Raw genomic sequence first — 12,427 nt, 5'->3', positions numbered from 1 at the left:
AATAATGGTGATATTTATTAAGCGCCCATGTGGAGATGTGTATATTGTTTTTGTTTTATTCTGACCACTCTACTTGTCAATATTTGCATGTTTGCCTCCCACTTGAGGGGGTCAACTCTTTATGTCCAGAAAGCGGGTTACTTCTTTATTTTGTATTTTCCATAGGCTTATGTAGATTGTGCCATACCAAATAGGCACTCAGTAAGTTTTGCTGCTGCTGCTGCTATTACTATCATTTCTACTACTATTATTACCTTTATGCTGAACCCAGGCCTAAGCACCAGGGCATTCCGAGCAGGCAAAATAATCAGATTCTTACCTTTTTTATGGTATTTGCTAAGCACTTACTACATGCCAGACACTGTTCTCGATGCTGGGGTGTAGAAGAAGGAGAAGGAGAGGAAAAGAAGATGAAGGCAATTTACACGCTTACTATGTGCCAAGCACCGTTCTAAGCACAGGGGTAGATATACAAGCTAATCAGGTTGGACGCAGTCCCTGTCCCTCCCTGGGTTCTCAGTCTTCATCCCCGTTTTACAGGGGAGGTAACCGAGACACGGAGAAGTGAAGCGACTTGCCCAAGGTTACACAGAAAACGAGTGGCAGACCTAGGATTAGAACCCACTTTCCAGATCTGTGCTCTATCCGCTAGGCCACGCTGCTTCTTGGGTTAGTACACTGCCCATTTAGCATTCTGGGATATGCCCAGTGACTATCCTCCAGACCGCACAGTCTAAAACGGGAGGCAGGGATGGAGAACGGTTATTTCTATAGACACACAGACATAACAGCAGCAGGAGCGAGCGGAAAGTTTCAAAACATAAAAAAAACCACTCTATCCTGGTCCCACATAGGGCTCGAAGCCTAAGAGAGAGGGAAAATAGATATTTTATCCTCATTTTAGAGATCAGGAAGCTGAGGCAAAAAGGAGCGAGGTGACCTACCCAAGGTCACACATCTAGCAAGTGGCAGAGCTGGGGCTACTACCAAAGTCTCTTTACTCTTTCCTCTAGACCACGCTGACAGGTAAAAACAATAACACTGGACAATAACAGATGAGGGTTTCGGCATCTGTAGATGGTAACTTGATCATTACCTTAACTAACCACAGTTCTTCCAAGAAGAAATAGAAGTGTTTTGTCAAACTTCCCCCCGGGATTGGACGGAAGTTTTGAGTTTGCATTAGTATTCCCCAGAATAAAACAAATCTTCACATCAAGTTCTCCTTGAAATGAAAAATGGCACTTTTGCTTTTCATTTGGTAATGTGTGGATTATGGATATCCTTCATCTGGACTGTCAAGATGCCTTTTGCTTGCCATCTTCATAAATATCCCCTTACAGGAAAAAAAGGGTCCAGAGAAGAATGGGAAAGAATATATGCCTCTTGGTTCTTGGGAAGGGTAAAAATGGATAGTATCTGTGAGGCTCATTTTAATTGCATATCCGCAATGACCATGGGAGAGGCAGTGTGGCCTAGTGGAAAGAGCACAGACTTTGGAGACAGAGGACCTGAATTCTAATCCCGGCTCCACCACTTGCTTTCTGTGTGATCTTGGGCAACTCACTTAACTTCTCTGTGACTCCTTTATTTCATCTGTAAAATGAGGATTAAGACAGTGAGCCTCAGGTGGGACATGGACTATCCCCAATCTGATGATCCTGTATCTACTCCAACAGTTAGTACTGTGCCTGGCACTTGGGAAATACTATAATTATTATTATATGGGGAGGACTCATAAAAAAGCTTTTAAAAATGACCTGAGAAAAGACTCTCTTTTTGAGAGAAATTTTTCCTACGTGTGGTTTGCCCCATTCCCTTCCCCGTGTTACCCCCAATCCTTGCCTTTCTTCCTTTCCCTCTCCCCCTTCGCCTAACTCTCTCTGTTTTTTTAGTCTCTCCCCCTCCCTTTCTGTCTCCATTTCTCTTCCTCTCTCTCTCCTCAGTTAATCAATAGTATTCAGTGAGTATTTCCTGAGTGCAGAGTACTGTACTAAGCACCTGGGAGAGTGCAATGCGGTAGAGTTAGTAGACACCATCCCTGTCTTCACTTAGCTCAGAATCTAGGTGGGGAGGCCAACATTAAAATAAATTGTAGGGAGGAAGAAGCACCCGAGTATAAAGACTATAAAATGCTCTTGATATTTGTCCCACCTTCATCCCCAAAGTACGTCTTTAAATGATAAATTATATATTACTTATTTTTATTAATATCACTCTCCTCCTGTAGACTGTAAGCTCTTTTTTATGATATTTGTTAAGCATTTACTATATTCCAGGCACTGTACTAAGCGCCGGGGTAGATACAAGCTAATCAGGTTGGACACTGTCCCTGTTCCACATGGGCCTCACAGTCTTATTCCCCCTTTCACAGGTGAGATAACTGAGGTCCAGAGAAATGAAGTGACTTGCCCAAGGCCACGCAGTAGACGAATGGCAGAGCCGGGATTAGAACCCAGGTCCTTCTCACTTCCAGTTCCGTGCTCTACTAGTTCATGCTGCTTCTTGTTGTGGGCGGCGAACATGTCTGCTAACTCTGTTGCATTGTACTCTCCCAAGCACTTAGTACAGTGCTCTGCACATAGTAACTGCTCAGTAAGCCCCACGGACTGATTCATCAGTGCTCAGGGGTGGAGAACAAGACCTCAAAAGGTGAAGTAGTAGAGAGGGGGAATAAGATGGGGAGTTAAGAGATTGGCCAGGAAAGTCTCTCTTTTTCCATCCTCCCCAGCTCCTTTTTCTCTCTCTGTGAGACAGTGTTATCTCTGAGCCTCCCTGACCACGTGGGGTGATTGAGCAGACTGGAAGGTGTGAGAGCCAGAGAGGCCGATTCGTCTCAGAATTAGGGGTCCCGTCATCTGCCTGGGAAGCAGCGTGGCTCAGTGGAATTAGCGCGGTCTTGGAAGTCAGAGGTCATGGGTCCGAATCCCGGCTCTGCCACTTGTCAGCTGCGTGGCCGTGGGCAAGTCACTTAACTTCTCGACGCCTCAGTTACCTCATCTGTAATGTGGGGATTAAGACCGTGAGCCTCTCGTGGGACAACCCGATTACCCTGTGTCTCCCCCAGCGCTTAGAACGGTGCTGTGCACATAGTAAGCGCCTACCAAATACCAACATCATTATTATTATTATTATTATCTGCAGGGGCAGGGGTTGGGAGCCACTCAAGGGTGGGGTCTCCGAGGGTCAATCCGGTGTCTCCTTAATGAATAGTGTAGTTACATAATAACCTTGTTAGCCTTTGCCTACGGGATGTATAAACCTAGCCAGAAGCTCTGTGCATGTAATATATTCAGTCATAATGTGTTCATCGTATTCCGGGTAAAAACCCAGTGGCATTAAATGCATATTTATTGTTTCCAGTGTCAGGGGTAGCTAATAAAGCATCAGGAAGTTAACTATTATTTGTAAAAGGAAAAAAAAAACCCGAAATGTCCTTGTTGTCATCCTAATTAACTGTTTGGCCAACATCGCTTGCCTTTTTATTGCAAAATCTGTAAGTTGCAATTGGCTGCGCAGTTGTAGTGTCTGCCCAAAGCAGACAAAGAAACCGATCCCAACCAGAGTGCACCGTACCCAAGGGAAGTCAAAGCAACCATCTGGTTTGGTTCTGGAGAAAGTATAAATGCCCACTCCTGCCATTAATTTCTCTTGAAGAAACAGATCTGCGTCTGGGGTAGGGGACGATCACCTCACAGCCATGAGGATCGCAATCAATAGCCTCAACCTTTGGGAGGACGTGTTATAGATCTGGGCAGACATTTTTTCTACAATCTATATTTCATCCATCCCCAGACCGGGGGACACAATTTCCACTAGCATTGTTTCTCTCCTTCCATCAACGTGAGCCTTATAAAAATTCAGATGAAGTGGATCTCGCATGAATATTCACTTGGATTGTGAGGAATCGAAGGAAACGTAGATTTCAAACTAAACAGGGTATTGGGTTTTACTGGCATTCTCAGGCACAAAATGGTGGCCCTAGGTTTTCTAATAACAAGGATTTATCGCTTATCTATTCCCACCCCATTATCTAACATTTTCTCCAAGTAATCACGAGGACACAATCAATATACTTAAAGGCTGAATTTATTCTTCCATGTAGGCAGCTCTATTGAATCGATCAATCATTAGTATTTGCTAAACTCCCACTGTGTGTGTGTGGAGAGTACTGTTCTTTGGACTTGAGAATAAAATGGAAGTAATTCACTCCACCTCTGCCTTCAGGGAGCTTGCAATCTGCTGGGAAATCAACCAGACTTAAACAATTCACAGTTCAGAGATAAACAGAGACAAAACATGATAACCAGAGAATAGAAAGAGTGATATGTTTGTTTTGTTTGTTTTTTAATAGTATATGTTAAGTGCTTACTCTGTGTCTAGCTCTGTTCTGAGGTCTGGGGTAGATAAAAGTTAATCAGGTTGGACACAGTCCATGTCCCACATGGGACTCACAGTTTAAGTAGGCAGCAGAACAGTATTGAATCCCCACTTTACAGTTGAGGTAACTGCAGCAAAGAGAAGTTGAGTGAGGTGCCCAAGGTGAATAAATAAGTAAATGAATAGAAGAAAATATCAATTGACAGGTACCAGGGATTTTATACCTAACCCAGTCCATAGTAAGTGCTTAGTAAATGCGGTATAAATAAAGTGAAAAATACATATACATTCCAGATTATATATATATATATAGTACTCAATATATATTGGAGTATATATAAATAATAATCGGGGAGGTTCGTAAATGTTTACTAAGGGCCAAAAACTGTCCCCAGTGTTGGGGCAGGTAGAAGCCAATCAGGTCAGAAGCAGATTGCCTAGTGGAAAGAACATGGGCCTGAGATCCAGAAGGACCTGGGTTCTAATTCCCACACCACCTTTGAGCACTGTGTGACCTTGGACAAGTCACTTAACTTCGGTGTGCTTCAGTTCCTTCATCTGCCAAATAGGGATTCAATGCCTGTTTCCGCTCCTATTTAGACTGTGATTATCTGGTATCTACCCTAGCACTTGGTATGATGCTTGGCACATAGTAAGTGCTTACCAAATTTTTTTTATCATTATTATTTCAAAGACAGTCCCTGTCCCACATGGGGCTCATAATTTAAGGGGAAAGAGAACAGCCATTGTCTTCATTTTATAGATGAAGGCACCGAAACACAAAGAAGTGAAGTGACTTGCCCAAAGTCACAGAGAAGGCACATGGCGGAGTGAGGATTAGAAACCAGGTTCTCCGTCTTGCAGACTTGTGCTCTTTCCACTATGCCACATGGCTTCTCTAGGTATTGAAAAGTTTATTTTTATGACCAATAAAAAAGAAAGTTCTTCAGGGAGGTAGGATTTCTGGGCTGAAGCAAGGGAGAGAAGTGATCTGGAAGATCTGATTTGACCATTGCATTGCGAAGAAACTGAGGCTATTTTCCAGGGTTGACATTAAGAAATAGAGGAGGCTGAAAGGAAACTGTGGATTCATCCATTAAATGTGTTTAGGATTTTACTAGTGTGTTTATTTCTAGCTGAACCCACAGTTCCCTCCACTTGGCCGTTGTATTTTACATCTAGATTGTAAGCCCCCTGTAGGCCGAGAACGTGCCTACCAACTCTGTTGTAGTCTACTCTCCCAAACGCTTAGTACAGTGCTCTGCACACAGTCAGTGTTCCATAAATATCACTGAAGAGGATGATAAAGCAGCCAGAGTAGATGCTCTATGATACACAAGGCCGACCTAACTCAAGCGTAGCCTCAGTAATCCTCCTTTTCTACATTTAGCCAGTTCTGCTTATACCATGTTACATAACGACCTACAGCGAATGAAAATGAAAAAAAATTCACCTTGACAAAGTATCCACTGTCACTGACTTTGAACATGGAACGGCACATTTAAAAGACTCTCAATCCTTGGGTTTCTTTTTTTGAAAGCTTGAACCGTCGTCCTCAAAGGAAAGATTAGAATCCTTTCTCATGATACATTCGTGACAAATGAGAAGAAAGTTAGGTGGACCTTCTTTGCAAGACAGAGGGCACATTGGAAAGAGTTTAAAAGGGAACTCAAAGGAATCAATCTAAAACCATCAAATTAATTTTCTTGTAGCCCAGATACCCCATCCCTCTGGTCAGGATTCCATCAGTGGTTCTAGAGTTGAAAGGTTAATGACTCATTTACTGAGATCTGCAGTTTTCTTTCATTTTTCATGTACAATTATCTCCACTTGCTTAAAAAAAATGGCAAGGCAGCTTCCAGAATGTATCGTCGTCATGCATTATTTCTGTCAATTAATGCTACTAAATCATGGATTAAAAATAAATCACAATAAGCATTCATAGATTCCCCCATCTCTCGCTAGCTCTTCTTCAAGTCCTGGACTGACTAGAAAATCAGTTAACATTCGAGCCAAGCGAGTTCTAATTGTTCACTACTCCAGATTCGTTTTAGGAGTTGCTTCAGTATTTAGTTTCCTTACAATCATCCAGTCGTATTTATTGAGAACCTCCTATGGGGAAGATTTGTTCTAAGTCCTTGAGAGAGATTACAATAGAATTGGTAGCCACGATCCCTGTCCTGAAGGAGACTACAGTCTACTATGGGAGACCACTGTACTGAGCACTAGGGAGTGTATCATAGAGTCATCAGACATGCTCCCTTCCCTCAAGGAGTTTACGATATGTTGTGTGCAGAGCACTCTATTAAGCCCCCGGGAGAATACAATAGAGTTAGTAGACATGATCTCTACCCTCAGAGAGCTTACCTTCTAGCAGGGGAGACGGTCACTGAAATAAATCCTAGGTTGGAGGAAGAAGGAAAAGAAAATCTGAACACAAGTTAGTGGTTAAGTAAGAAGGCCTGTAAGATCATGGCCAAGAGTCCTACAGTGGACAGAAAGATCTACCCTGCGTGACATTGGCCGAGAAGACTTTGAAAGGATTTCTAAGTTTTGAAGTGCAGCCGATTTTCCTGAGCACTTCAGAATACTATGTGGATCCACTCTGCGTCTGGACGAGTGGAATCATTAATGTTATTTTTCCCCATTTTGAAAACTGGGAAGCCAGCATTTTAATTACTTCTGAGTCTAGTTGGATCCTAATGAAAGGGAGCATTAAAAATTGCAATCGCCACCCAGACCTCCCCTTCCAAAGAAGATGAAATGTGCTCAGAAAAGCCAATTAATGTCTTATAAACAAAGGAAAAGTCACCAGTGTCCAAAGCAAAAGCAGGGTCTTATACATAGCTACCTCTTCAAATCCCGCCCTCACTGTTTAAAGCTGTTGAACTGAGCTATTTCTTTTATCGAAGTCTACCGTACATTGACTCCCAAATGCATTATGCCCCATTATAATTGACATCTTTCTAACACTCAGAATGGAGGTTACCCATCCCAGAAGTGGTGTTATAATGAGGGTAGTTGCCATAGCAACTCTGCTTTCAATGACGTGTTTTCTACCTTGGAACAAAAATCAAATCGCTGGAGTGGCAATGCAACTTTGGTATTTATGTCACCCCTTGGAGACAAAAACGAAACACAACTTCCATTCCGAAGGGTAGAATTTGCCCTTATTAAATGAATCAATTCAGCCCAATTTACTTCACCCTGTGCAGAAGAGTTAATGATGTGGATTTAACAACGTGGCTCCTACAGCGTCCATACGGGGGATTCAAAGATCCACAGTTGAAGAGTGCAGATAGTTGTCCTTATCGAGCACCCATCAGGTGTGGTGCATTGTATTAAGCACTTGGGAAAAGACAACAGAAGCATGAGACCCAACAAGGATCTTCCACTCCCATCAGGGAGACAGACATAACAGTATTGACGGATAGAATCATTTGAGTTAAGTGACAGTATAATCGATTCCACATATATGAAGGTGAACTAAGAATCAATACAGTATGATCAGATTTGAATTATGGACTCTAGTAGTAGTAATACCAGTGATATTAGTGATAGTATTTACCGAGCATCTGCAGAACTCCCTAACAGCAGAGATCGTGCCTATCAATTTTATTGTATTGGACTCTCACTAATGCTCAGTATACACACAGTAAGCACTCAGTAAATAATAATGATTGATCGAGTGTAAGAACAGGGAGGCCATGAATTTAGAAGAGCACCTCTAAAACTGTAAGCTCCCTTAGGGAGAGGATCATGCCTACATCTACCAACTCTATTGTATTATACCCGCCCGGAGAATTCGTTCAGTAAGTGCTCAGTAGATACAACGGACCGACTGCCGCTTGGAATACACCATACTAAGCTCTGGGGAAAGTCCAGATATAGAAGTGAAACATTCTTGGGTTCAAGGAAGTTGCATTCTAACAAAGGAGACAAAAAAATTTAGAAGTAGGGTGTCCATCAACTCTGTGGAAGAATCAGAAAAAATTGATTATAAAGAAGGGAAAGCGCAGATAACGTGATTAGTACGAGTTGGTTCGTCCACATATCAAGATGTCTACAAAATGGAAGTTATCTCAGCCTTCTTTTGTGTTCGGCAAGAGTGTAGAGCTGCTTCCTCAAAGTACAAAAAGACACGCAGACACAGAACACGACAACAGTGATGGTCAATATCCTGCCAAGAAAAGCTTAGAGTGTCTAGTCGGAATCGGTCATCTAGTCCTCTTTCAGGGCAATTGAAATTAATTGATTCATCTTCAAACTACACATTGAAGAAGGAAACAGACACAGCATATATTGATTCATGGAATTGCAGATCTTGAAGCGACTGCAGAAGCGGAAGGGCCTACTGGAAAGAGAGTGGGCCTGGAGGTCTCCCGATTCCCAGCCCTATGCATTTTCCTCTAGGCCATAGGTTGCCAGTATCAGAGTGATTTAGATAAATTAACAGATAAGATTTTCCCTGCGGTCACAGAGGCAGGGTCAGGGATGGAGAAGGAACCATTTAAAGGGGTTAGACACTTCATGCTGGATCAACGAAGGGATTGGCAGAGTTGCAGAGGGGAGAGTCAGGAGTATTGGATGGTCCATCCTGGCTCATTGGAAGGAGACTCGGTTAGAGAAGGAAAGTTAGCGTCAAAGATGGGTATTCCAAAGGGCAGCCAACACAAGGTTTTGCTATGCATCTGGAATCCTCCGTAGACTAAGTCCTGAGCCCGAGACCACGGTGTTGACCTGCTAATGGATCTTATAGTCCGATGTTATTTTGTTTCCTATTACCTCCTGAGAAGATGACTCCACGGTTACAAAAATTGTTATCAAACTCACTGATGTGATCCTTCTTGCTGTCTTTGTACAATATGTACTTTTTAATTAAGCAAAGTTTAGATGTTACTTTCAGGCTTTGGAAAAGTAGAGCAGCATTCTTCCACAAAAATACAAACAAAAACAAAAACCCGCTAGTGATTTAGTTTTATCTTTTGGCCAACCTGACTTGCCCCTGAATAGAGGAGGTACAATGAATGAAATCAGGATGCCCGTAAAGCTTTAAAGTCACACCATCTAAATGGTCACACATGGCTTCCGGGAGGGATGGGACAATGGTCAAATATTGGTGAAGGCCGTCTGATTTTCTCGGCACGTGGATTTGTATCCTTTATTCATTCCCTCCTTCGGCCCCAAAGCACTTATGTACATATCCTCCACTTGTCTGCTGTGTGACCGTGAATAAGTCACTTTACTTCTCTGTACCTCAATTACTTCGTCTATAAAATGGAGATTAAGACTGGGACTCCATTGTGGAACAGGGACTGTGTCCAGTCTGATTAGCTTGCATCCACCCCGGTGCTTAGTACAGTGCCTGATTTGGTGAGCGCTTAACAAATACTATAAAAAATCAATCATTTTATTTATTCATATTGATGTCGGTTTCCCACTCTAAACTGTAAGCTCAATGTGGGCAGGGAACCCATCTAGTAAGTCTACTATATTGTCCTCTCCCATGCACTCTGTACAGTGTGGTGCACACCGTAAGCGCTCAGTAAATACAACTGTTCGATTGATCCATGGGGTGGTCTGGAATCCAGAGGAATTTACTGATTCAACGTCTTCTGGGTACAAACACTTTACAAGGTGCTTGGGGTCCAGGCAGAAGAAGCGCAAGATCTGTTCCCTGCCCTTGAGGAGTTTACACTCTGAGGGCCCCTTTACCATAGCCATGTGGAGTCTCGGGAAGGAAAGGAAGACAGAATGGAAATATCACTGGAGCGGAACTGCTAGCACGACATCAGGCACCAAATCGACGGGAAAATTCAGGAGAGAATGTCGTGCAGTTGACTTTGCGTTTTTTATTTTTATTTTTCGTTAGAAACTTGTTATGCTTTATGGAAATGTTCTCTGCTGGATCCCCCTGAGCTAGTTCAAGGTTGTCCCAAAAGTGCAGTTTCCTACCAAAGAATCAGTATCGGGTTTTCCCAAGATCAGAATTTTCCTGGTGTATCTGGAGAAGAAACTCTGGTCGATGCACCGAGTAGATGCATATGTGCTACCAAAAGGAGTATTTGCAAGTGTGGATGACAAGATTGTAAGTGATCCCGTCTACACCACGTGTACGTGCGCTCTACTTCAGTCACATATATTACCTCTTGCAGCTGTTTTCATTTCTCCTCTTGGTCTTCCTGAATCCTCTCTTCTAAGAGTGTTGCTCAGTTTCTGATTTCTATATTCCACTTTGGTCTGTCTTCTAACAAGAGAAGCAGCATGGCTAGTGGATAGAGCACAGACCTGGCAGTCAGAAGGTCATGGGTCCGCCACGTGTCTGCTGTGTGACCTTGGGCAAGCCACTCTACTTCTCTGGGCCTCAGTTACCTCATCCGTAAAATGGGGTTCGAGACCATGAGTCCCACCTCCAACCCAATTTGCTTGTATCATCTACCCAAGCGCTTAGTACAGTGACCGGCACATAGTAAGTGCTTATCAAATACTATTATTATTATTATTAATGGTGGTAATTACTGAACTGAGCACTGTGCTCAATTCTGGGATAGCTACAATACAAATAGATCAAACATAGCCTCTGTCTCACACAGGACTCTCCTTCTAAGAGGCAGAGGGAGGCGGTATTTTAATCTCATCTGCAAAATGAGATCCAGAGAGGTTAAGTGACTTGTCCCGAGGTCACCTAGTAAGCGAGTGGTAAAGCTGGGACTAGAAACCTCTGACTCCCGGTCCTATACTTTTCCACTAGGCCGTGCGGCTTGCCATTTTCCTTCTTCCTCTAGTCTCTAAATTGTAAGCTCATCTCTAGACCGTCAACTCACTGTGGGCAGAGCATGCGTCTGACCACGCTGACACAGTGTGAGTATGTTGAAGTAGCATGGCTTAGTGGAACGAGCACAGGCTTGAGAGTCAGAGGTCGTGAGTTCTAATCCCAGCTCCACCACTTATCAACTGTGTGACTTTGGCTAAGTCACTTAACTTCTCTGTGCCTCAGTTACCTCATCTGTAAAATGCGGATGAAGACTTTGAGCCCCACATGGGATAACCTGATCACCTTGTATCTAGCCCAGCACTTAGAACAGTGCGTGGCACATAGTAAGCACTTAACAAAAGACATCATTATTATTATTATTATTAACTCTGATGCCCTGTAGTTCCCCAAGCACTTAGTAGCCTGCTCTACACAGAGGAAGCCTTCAATAAATGTCATTGATGGATTGATGAACGCTCAGGGTGTCCAGGGATCGTGTCTACCAACTCTGTTGGACTGTACTCTCCCAAGACCTTAGTACCGTGCTCTGCACACAGTAAGCGCTCAATAATTACCACCGTTTCACTGATTGATTCTGCCCCAGCTAGCCACGGTTCCGTCATGTTGCCCGAAGTTTTGCTTCTTTAGGTCTTCAAACTTTTGTGTCTTTAACAGTTTTTCCTCTCAGCTGTCTTTAAAGCAGGCTGCCTGGGTATCCTGCTGTCATCCGTTCTCTCACATATCTCACCCAGAGAAGGCGTGATGCTCCAGGAATGGTTTCAGCTCTTGGCAGTCCAACTTCTCACTGTCGGTGATCCCGGGGCCCATGATGGACTACTCATGCACTCATTCATTCATTCATTCATTCATTCAACCGTATTTGTCGAGGGGTAACACATAGCCCTCTGCCATGAACTGTTACAAATGTGTTGTTGAATGTTTCTAAAACTGCACGTCTGAGGACTTTCACGACCCTAAAAAAGTACCAAACCCCACGCCGGCTCCCCCAAGCCAGTTCCCGGTCGTCGGTTGCTACGTCTACCTTGCCAAACTATACTGCAGCACTGCGGAAGTCTGAACACCATGGGGAGCTAGGGAAAAGAAAGATTTTCCTCATCCAAATTCCCCCACGCCAATTGCATTTATTTTTTTATAGTATTTGTTAAGCTCTTACTCTGTGCCAGGCACTGTACTAAGCACTGGGCTGAATTCAACCTAAGCAGGTTAGACACAGTTCCTGTCTCACATGGAGCACACAGTCTTAATCCCCATTTTACAGATGAGATAACGGAG

The sequence above is a fragment of the Ornithorhynchus anatinus genome, chromosome 9 (assembly GCF_004115215.2).
Source record: "Ornithorhynchus anatinus isolate Pmale09 chromosome 9, mOrnAna1.pri.v4, whole genome shotgun sequence".
In the NCBI taxonomy this organism is placed as follows: Eukaryota; Metazoa; Chordata; class Mammalia; order Monotremata; family Ornithorhynchidae; genus Ornithorhynchus; species Ornithorhynchus anatinus.
Note: the sequence above shows the minus strand (reverse complement) of the source record.